Raw genomic sequence first — 9,870 nt, forward strand, 5'->3', positions numbered from 1 at the left:
ATATATTTTGCAAGCTCCACTGGGATCTCTTTTAATTTCAAACAGGTAGAAAGGGATTTCATGTTTCATATTGAAATGCAAATTTTTTATATGAGTTGGCAGATTCTCAGCTAGCAGAGAGACTCTGAATTGACTGGATTGTATTGCTAACAATTTTGTTGTTTTCCCTTTAATTGTAAAAATTGTAGCAGGGTGTTTTGGGGGGGTTTTTTGGTTGTTTTTTTTTTTTGTCAATGCTTAATGTTCACCCTTTAAAGGTCACTTCAGCATCATCTGTTCTGTTTTCCAGATATTTTGTTTGGTTTAAAGGACAAAATGGCTTTGATCACAGGGGAAACAATATTGATTCCATCAAATATATGCTGTTCTGGCTTTTGTTATTTATATAAACCGCTATATTTTAATAATTGTTTAATTGTCCATCATGACAAAGAGGCTGAACATCACAATTGAAGTAATAGCAGATGAATTGGAATAAAATAGGAAGTGCTTGAAGATAGTTTATAGCAGTGATTGGTATAGTTCTGTGGTATATGATGTTATTTCTGGACCTTAGCAGCAGTTCAACTTTTTGTTCTCTCCCTGAAACATGGTTTTCTGTGTCTTTTTTGCTTTAGTTTAATATTCTGTGAGTAGACCCAACAAGTTCAGAAATGGGCATTAGAAGTTCCTAACTTCAAGATACAGTGTTCAACTTTTAATAAAGAGATGAATTTTTAAGTCCTGTGCAAATATTTTTCTTTTCCTACCTGTAACAAATTCTATCCAGAAGTTTTATGTCTCTGCTCCAAATGTTGTGTGTTTCTCACAAATAAAACCATACTATTGTGCATATCCTAAATTCAGCAATTGCATCACTATAGCTATCCATGTCATAGTATCAAATCTCAGCATTTTTAGTATGTTTTAGCATTAGCTACCTTAATATTCCCAGTGATGAGAGATGACCTTTTATCTTATCTCAGATTTTCTGGCAAACAGTATTGTTAACTAAAGCTTTTCCAGCAAATTCCTCTGGTCCTTCTTGGGTGCAGGTGTGGGGCATGTGGTGCTGAATTTACCCTGAAAATTCTAAATACTGACAAAAGGTGTAAATGAGTGGGAATGGGGAGGAAAAAACAGGGACGAGGTCCAGACTGCTAGGAACCATTGTGGCACAAATCACTTCCTGTGAGTCCTGGTAGCTCTGTTCACAGTATGTTGTGGTGCTTACAGAAGAGTGGCTTCCCATTGCTGTCAAGGCTGCTGCCTACATGGATGGAGCAGCTCATCTCATAGCAAAGCTTAGGGAGAAGGGGCAAGTCAGACTTCATTATTCTGGGAAAGTGATTTTTATAGTATGTCTGACTCATGCTTAAATGCACTAATGTGCTGGCTTTTTCCTTTAAAACAAACAAACAAATCTGCATCTTTCTAGCTCTTTTGATTGTGATGAGGGTTACCATGATGGTATTTCCTCTTCAGTAGTACGCATGCAGCAGGAAGCTATTGTTAGTGCTGGGAAGATTCAAAGGCTTAAACAATTTTTTTTTTTTATTCAGGAAACCAGCTTTTACTACTTAAATACCCTTATTAACTATGTTACAGCCTTAATTTTTGGAAATTGAGCTAAAGAAGCCTAACCCACAATCCCAAGCTAACACCCTAGTAATCTGCTGAGAAAATCTTCACTTCCCACTTGACAGTATCTGATGTTTTTATGTGGCAGTAGGTTCAAAATATTGCAGAGTGCTGCGTGTTAAAAATGGAGAGTAAATAAAATAGGATGTTGACATGAAATTAAGTAATATGATGTGTTTTGAAGAGACATTGCATAGCATAAGAAATTCTGCATAACCTGTACCATTTTCATATTTAATTCAGCAAAAGAATTAATTATTCAGTAGTTGAAGATGCCATAGGTTTTCCACTCTAGTGCCCTGGCATATCACAAAATCCAGTACTCTACTGCTAATGAATAGGGATGCTTAGTAATCTAAATACATCTATAATGCAGTCAGTTTACATTGTTAGATCTGGGCAATTAATGGGCCAAATATGTTTTGAGATAAATTTGATGACCTCATTCACACTGGATATTTGTTTGACTGCACCAGCATTTCTACTGAATCCAGTAAGGCTGTAAATGAACAGAGAATTTCTCAGAGGCTGTCACTGTGGTTCATGTTAAGTAATGGTAAGAGCATGACTGCCTGCTGCAGCCCAGAATTCCTGCTGCTCCTGCACTGAGCTCAGCTCGGGGACCTAGGCTGAGGGATGCAGCTGCAGTTTCTCATTTGCCAGTCAAACCAGTAGCAAAGCTGAGCATGTATCCCAGCAACAGGGGACAGGTCCAGCTGCACAGGCTGCCAGGGACAAGGTGCTGCATTCAGCAGCACCTACATATAGGGCTCACACAAACCAGAATGGTTAGAGTTGGAAGGGACCTTAAAGGTCATCTAATTCCAAGCCCCTGCCATGGGCAGGGAAACCTTCCACTAGGCCAGGTTTCTCAAAATCCCATCCATTAGAGGCAACATAGACATTCAAGTCCCCTTCCCCCTTTCCAGGTGGTTGAGACAAAGTCACTAAGAATAGCACAAACCCAAGGCACAAGCACATGCACATTCACCATCCCGTGAGTACTGTTGCTTCTTGCCTTTTCAGTTACATGTTAGGACATACAGTAACATTGTGTTTGTGCATCAGTTGTGTCAAAGCCCAGAATCATGTCATGGCAAATAGCAGGATCTTAAGATTGCATCAGCAAAGAGATTATACTGGGGATTGTTTAAATGCAACTACAGCTTCCTTCCTCTCAGGGACTTGGTGCCAGATGGAGATAGCTGGCAGGTCCTTGAAAGAGAGAGCTGCTGCACTGTTTAACGGCTAACGAATAACCATGTACAACCGAGAGAAAGTTGGGGGGGGGGGGGGGGGGCAAAAAACATATCCTAAATGATTCATGGGACTTGACATATTTGTTGTAGAAAGATAATAAATATTGGCAAGCTGGGTTTTGACTTTCCGTGATTTTTTTTGTGTTTTTGTGTTTTCCACTACTCCACACCCCTTAAACCTTTAATGGACATTTAAATAAATGCCTCCTGAATAAATAGTGTATTAAAAAAATAATAATAAAAAAAAACAAAACCCTCCAATATCTGCTTTAGGTTCTTGAGTATAGTAATCAACCTGAACTTCATACTTCGTATTTCTACTAAGATGCCTGAAATTAAATGTATGGTTGACTAGAAATGAAATAAAATGCATCTGTCACTTTGCAAAAAAATACAATCCAGTACACAATATCGAGTAAACAAAACAAAACATTACAAGGTCCTTGTGTTATGAATGGCAAAATTGACTCTGAGAACTCTGCTTGCTGCTGCTTGTATGAGTCTGCGATACAGATCCTGTACATCTCTGCTAACAGCACAGCTCAGAATTCTTCAGAATAGGGAAGAATACTCAGACAACTGCAAAGCTCAGATTCCAATTTTACTGGTACTTGGGGATATAAAGGTTGCATCTTCAGAATAGGGAGTAATGCTGTTTGGGAGGAGTAGGAAGCACAACTCTAATTTTTGAAAAGTTTTTAGATCTTTGGCTGAAAGTTGTATAGAAAGCTGGTGGGTTTATTGACTACATAGGGGACAGGGTCCCTGTGTTCTTGTAAGGTCTGAACCAATATTTAATAGTGAGAATTTTATTAGCTTACTCTAGTGGGGATATGGTCTTTCTATAGATGAGATCAGGATTCTACTTGGACAAACAAAAATCTGGACTCTTCTACCAAACCCACAGATTTTAAAAACAGTATACATTGGGACATAGCAGAGGGATTTGCCACTGACTGATGTCTGGGGATCCTAGGAATCTAAACAGAACTAAACAGAAGCAACTTATTCCTTTTGAATATTTACACACTGGAACCTCAAACTTTCTAAAGAACAATGTGACTAATTTAGCAATACTTGGTACCTGTCCCTAAGAATCTAGGGGGTTCTTAATACTGACCATTATTTTTTTCTAATATTAAAACTTAGAAATTTTCATTTAGTTACTTAGAATTTTTGAGACCTCTTAATATAAAGTGTTTGTTTTTTTTTCATGTTGATTCATGAATATGAATTTGAGTTGCCAGTCCCAGTGTTTGAAGTTTGAAAACATTGATCTTCAGCTATAATTTACAAGACATTTTTGTTGTGTGGTAGGGTTTTTTCCTAGCTTGAGAGGTGAGTTTGCTAACTTAAAGCTTGTGAACATACTGTCTTTGAGTATGTTATGATTCACTGATTGGCTTGTGCAAACAATAGCGGTGCAGGGCTGTGAAGGCATGATTTAAGAAAAATCATAGTCTTACTCTGGAAACATATCTTCTCCTTAATACTACTCTATGTATTATTTTTCCTTACATACATTTATTATTGTAATGAAATGGGTAACTGAAAATAGCAGCAATGAAAGAACCTTTAAATGGTCTCGCAGTGGTTTGTCTTGCAACATTTTCTAAAGTAATTTGTGGGTCGGTTCAATGGACTAATGGACTGAGCATCTCTGCTTTTGTGGCTAGATTAATTAATTGCAAAATACTTCTGCTTTAACTCAGAACTTTTTACCTTTTGCTTGGAAAAGAAAAAATGGAGAAAGCAGTTTCTAAACTTCCAAGATTTTTCCCTTTTGCTTTATTTTTTTCCTGCCATCTGTAATGTTTAAGTATGGTTTTGCTGGCAGTAACTGAAATTAGTGTCTAGCGGTAATTACTTTGTGTGATCATAATACTTCCAAGATGTATAGAAGTTTATTTCTGTGTCTGTTTAATTTGCTTTTATGGAAATTATCTTAGACTGTATTTCATTACAAAAGAACCTTACTGAATGAACTAAACTGTACTCTCATTTATTCTCTCTTGATTACAATACAGCTTCTTGTTCTGTCCAGTTTGGTTGTATGAAAATCATATTTAAACATCTACAACAATGCAACTGTTTAAAATGTGAGCATAGGAATTAAAGCGCTTATAGGAGATGAATGCTTATTGTCAGTTTGTAGTGAGATTCACATGATACAAAGCTTGCATTTACTCAGATGATAGTACCTGTCTACAGGTGACCTTTCAGCAAGTTCCTTCTTCCTATTAAGCCTCTGTTGTTGCTTAAAATAAAGTGACTATTCGATAAAACTCAGCAAAATGCCTCAGGGCAACTCACTTCTAAGAAACAAACTGAACCCATCAGATAAAGCTGTCAGGGCTTGGGCTTTATCTAATGCTGCACACTCTTTTATAAATTGATTCACTTTTCTGCCAACCAAACACGTCCATGAAATAGCTTGGCTGCTGCTACAAGTACAATTATTATTCCACCTGAGGTGATACGTGTGGTCTTATGGCCCAGCAAACATCCATTTATACTCAAAGAGATTGTAGATAAAGTAGACACAAGCCTGCATTCCAGGCAGGCAATGAATGACAGCTTCACCCTAACACAATGGTTGCAGATTGGCTCTGTGGCCTCATGGAAGGCCTCATCAGTCTGCTGGAGCTGGGCAGGCCACAGCCACAGAGCCAGTCTCTGGGAACAGCCCTACAGGACAAGTGATTACCTTGATACCTTGCCACACACAAATCCTAACCCCAAGGAATCTCAGTCTCTGGAGGGAAGAACATTTGTGCGTATTGATACCTGCATGAATTTAGAAAAAACAATGGCACATGCCTATTTCCTTGTATATACGTCACAAATATATCCTATTATGTGCATGTGTTATGAAAACTGTAATTGCAAGGCACTGTTTGCAATTCTGTGTAAATAAAACCCAGCAATTTTTTGCAGGAAAACTTTTCTCTCCTTCCCCCTCTCCTTCAAGTTTTAATATTTAAGCTAATTACTTTCTTGGAGTGGGGAAAAAATAAATTCTTAGATGGACAGTAACTTCCCAGTAACAGACCAGGAAGTATATTATTTGGAACACATGACGTCTTGATATCTGTGTTCTGGATCTTACATTTTCATTTATTCTCTGTGTAGTCCTGAATGGGCTTACTTCTTAATGTACAATGGAGTATAGGATATACCATTATCTACATACATCAGCAAAATCCTCCAAGGATTAAACATAGGACAATCTCAAAATATAATGACTAGAGATAAAAACAAAACTACTATAGAACTACAAAAGCAGACATTAAATGTAGGTATAGGTGTAGTATCTGAAATAATTTATCAAAAAGAAAAGAAAAAAACAAACCTCACCACCAAAACTTGGCAAGATTTCAAATCGCCCCAAGTGAATTTGCCCATTCAACCATTTTCTTTTTTTTTTTTTTTTTTAAGAAAGGGTATGTAACTGGTGCAATAAATAAATAAAGATAAGTGCAAACATGCCACCTAAAACAACCATTATAGGATATTATTTTCTGACATGTAGAATGACAGATTTTCCACAATTTCCAGATGGCGCTTGAAATTATTTTTTGCTAAGAATCTAGTTGGAAGTTGAGGGTGATGGGAATGGTTGTATAAAGTACACAGCCTTTTCTTGAAGCAGAAAAATTACCCTTGTGAGTAATTTTATGTCTTTGCACAGCTTCCTAATCAAGCTGTTTGTATTGCATTATGTTAGAATATTGATCTGATCAAAATTTTGTATTAAGGTAGCTGTTTTTTCAAATAGAAAATTCAAGAAAAGCCCCATGTAAGTGAGTTTCAATATTTCATAGAAAAGAAAGGTGTTTGGTGTCTTTTTGTTTGTTTGTTTTGTTGTGTTGTGTTTTATTTTCAGTGCTGGTGAAACAAATGGCTTTTTTATCGTATGGAATAGTCTCAGCCTTCCTACTCCCTGCCCCAATGGCCTGGGGGAAAAAAAAGCCTTACTTGTCGAAAACCTTTTTGTCTAACTGAACTTTTAACTTAAACTATCATGAAAATGCAAACTAGAGTTGTCAGGGTTGGTAAGAAAGGAAGAATTTATCTCCAGCCTGCTTGGACATACTGATATGTGCTCTCTGCCAGTGGTAGTACAGCTGGATGAATCAATTGAGTGAGACTACTTCAAAGGAGAGCACAGGGAGTTACTGTTTTGTTCTGCTGGAAAAAGATTCCACATATATTACTATTAGTAACATTCTTAAAATGGGGACCTAAAGGTACTCTCTAAAGCCATTTTTAATTAATTTGATTAAAGAAGAATAAATAAATATGGAAGACTTCAGAAACCAGCACCTCTCACTGATGTAATGGAAAATGTGTTGACTAAATATTTTTGAAAAGTAGGTCACATCTTGGAAAGCAGCTCATGAGAGCAAAGGAAAATAAATATGCAGGCATTGGAAAACAAAAACAATGGTTTAAAAGGATATGGAAACATAAGAAAATTTCTTTCTTCCCAGCCAAATCACTAGCAATGTTCACAGCCGTATTTCCAGCCCCCAACATCAGTGGTCAGATGAACAAATGTTTTGTGTATTATTTGCAGTACTTTTTATTTGCAGTTCTTTTACTCAGCAGAAAGACAGAGTTTCAACCTATGGGAAGTAACAGTATTGCTGGTCTTTATCCCTTCTGTCAATAAGTAGATGGAAACCACTCATGTCTCTTAGAGATCTAAAACCAAAAATGAGGGGTTACTGAAGCATATGCCTAAAGTAATTAAAAAATATGTAAAAAGTGAAGAGCTGTATTTACATACTTTTGTTAGGAATGCGCTTATATCCTGTGTTGAATTCTGGCCCAAGAATTAGATTTTTCCCATATTCGCTATACTGCCTCATGACAAGTGAGTTTGCAAATTAGGCTTTTGATCATAGCACAAATACGTGAAGCTTCTTTGAAGTTCCTGTGTAGCTTACTGTGATGGTAGCCTCTGGGAAAGGATATGATTAAGTCATAGGTAGTTCAATGCTTGATCTGACCTTCAGGCTTCCAGTTAATGCTTTTGAGTGTAACCAAAAATATACAATAAACCAAACAGATTTTGGTTTGAGTGTTGTTTTTTTTTGGTTGGTTGTGTGTTGTCTTCTCCCAGCTCCCAAATTAGCACAGTGCAGTGCTACTCGAAGTGTGAAAAGAATTCTGCTGAAAGAAAGGGGCAGAGCAGAGCTTTCCCCAGAAAAAGAATGTGCAATATCAAGTATACAAATGTAAAGTACACTGAGTAAGAAAGGATACAAAGAAAACTCATTTTTAAGAAGCAGAGATCAATATCTCATACAGGAAATGCTGGCAAGAATTAGCACCAAGAAGAAAGATGCTGTAACATTGAAAGGAACAAGATTTACTACATTACTTATGGCATAGAAAAGGACTGGGGTATTTTTTTTAATGATTGGTAAACTCAGGGCTTTGAAAGATATGGCTGTACTAGCACCTCAATATGTTAGTTTCACAATTTATCTTTGTCCAGTTACTACAGTGTGTGAAATAGACACACTGGTAGTTAAATTAAACTTGTTTGTTTCTTTCTTTTGGTATTTGTTAGCTAGAAACCATTTTTTATGACTTAGCAATAACAAGCATTGATTTGTGTGGCTTGTAATCTATTTGTTCTTACATGCATTTTGCCCATACCCACCCACGCTCTCTGCTTCAAGTAATGACAACGCTACAGTGCTGGGGGGGGGGACGACGACACTAACACAATTAATTTTTAGCATGTAATCACTGTGAGGAGGTCATAATCCTTCACTTATAGACAGCTGTTGTCACAATTTCACACTGACAATTCTGGCACATGAATGAAATATATATCAATTGGCCTCAACAATAAATACTGCCCAGTAAGTTACTTGATTATATAATATCGAGAGACTGATTTATGCCTTATGCAGTACATATAGTTGATTTCACTTTAGACAAAAATGTTAAATTAACTAATTAAGGAATAAGACCCTAACTAGATGGGTTTGTTGCTGCATCAGTAAATACAGGCCAGTAATAAATGATCTGCAGGTTGGTTTCATAAACTATCTATTCTAGTTCCATCACCCTTCTAAAAGTGCACCAAAATGCCATATTAAACGGTATCTGATCCAGAAGAACTTCTGAAGTATGTTGCAGCATTTTAGTTTCATTATGTAGGTTGGATCCCACAGAGGTCATTCAGAAAGCTAAAACCTTCCTTCCACCTGGAGTAGCTTAAAATCCCTGCCTGAGTTAGGAGTGTTTTATCAGAGTATCTGCTTTCTCATAGGTGAAGGCTTAAAATAATGTTGCGTAACATTAATTATGTTAGCAAACAGCTTGGCATTTGGTTTTTATGTAAAGTCACTGTAGTCGCAAAAACTTGAACTGTTCTTCATGAGACCACCGTAATACTGGACGAAAAGTGAACTTTAAAGATCATCTAGGCTGGGAGCAAAAAAGGACTTGGAAGAGTAGGGTCAGAATGCACAATATTTCTTCAAAGAGACAACACAATGAATTGAAAGATTATATAGTACTACTTAGATATCACTATATCTATCCATTGATGTAAGGAAAGGTCCCAGAAGTCAGAGCATTTGAAGCTCCTGCCAACCACAACAGGGTGGTCTCTATTAGTAACTGAGTCTGAAAGCGACTGTATGAGAAATATGGATGTGTTCCTGCAAGCGTAGTCCAGAGATGGTTTGTTGTTGCTGTTATGTCTTTCAAGGAGTATGTTACACATCCTTAAGGCACTGACACAGCGTAGTTAATTTTGGGTTGAAGACAGTAATTTTCAGTAACATAATGTAACCTTGCAGTATTAGATTCGTACCAAAACACATATATTTTTTCAGACATAAGCTTCTGCTTATTGCCTTTGTGACATTGAGAGAAAGTGATAGTTCACTAGAGTGAAGTATTTACCAGGGATGTTTGAAGCATTTAATCAATAGATGCTCCAACCTTGGCAAACTATAAAAAA

The 9,870-nt window shown here is 36.9% G+C and overlaps 1 long non-coding RNA gene across 1 annotated transcript in view; it reads left to right on the plus strand.

The window, feature by feature from the left end:
- LOC134174167 (uncharacterized) overlaps positions 1–9,870 on the plus strand; it is a 133,587-nt gene that overhangs the window by 34,165 nt on the left and 89,552 nt on the right. The window lies entirely within an intron of this gene.

This window comes from Pezoporus occidentalis, unplaced genomic scaffold (assembly GCF_034315485.1).
Source record: "Pezoporus occidentalis ecotype Australia unplaced genomic scaffold, CSIRO_AGI_Poc_V1 ctg59, whole genome shotgun sequence".
In the NCBI taxonomy this organism is placed as follows: domain Eukaryota; kingdom Metazoa; phylum Chordata; class Aves; order Psittaciformes; family Psittacidae; genus Pezoporus; species Pezoporus occidentalis.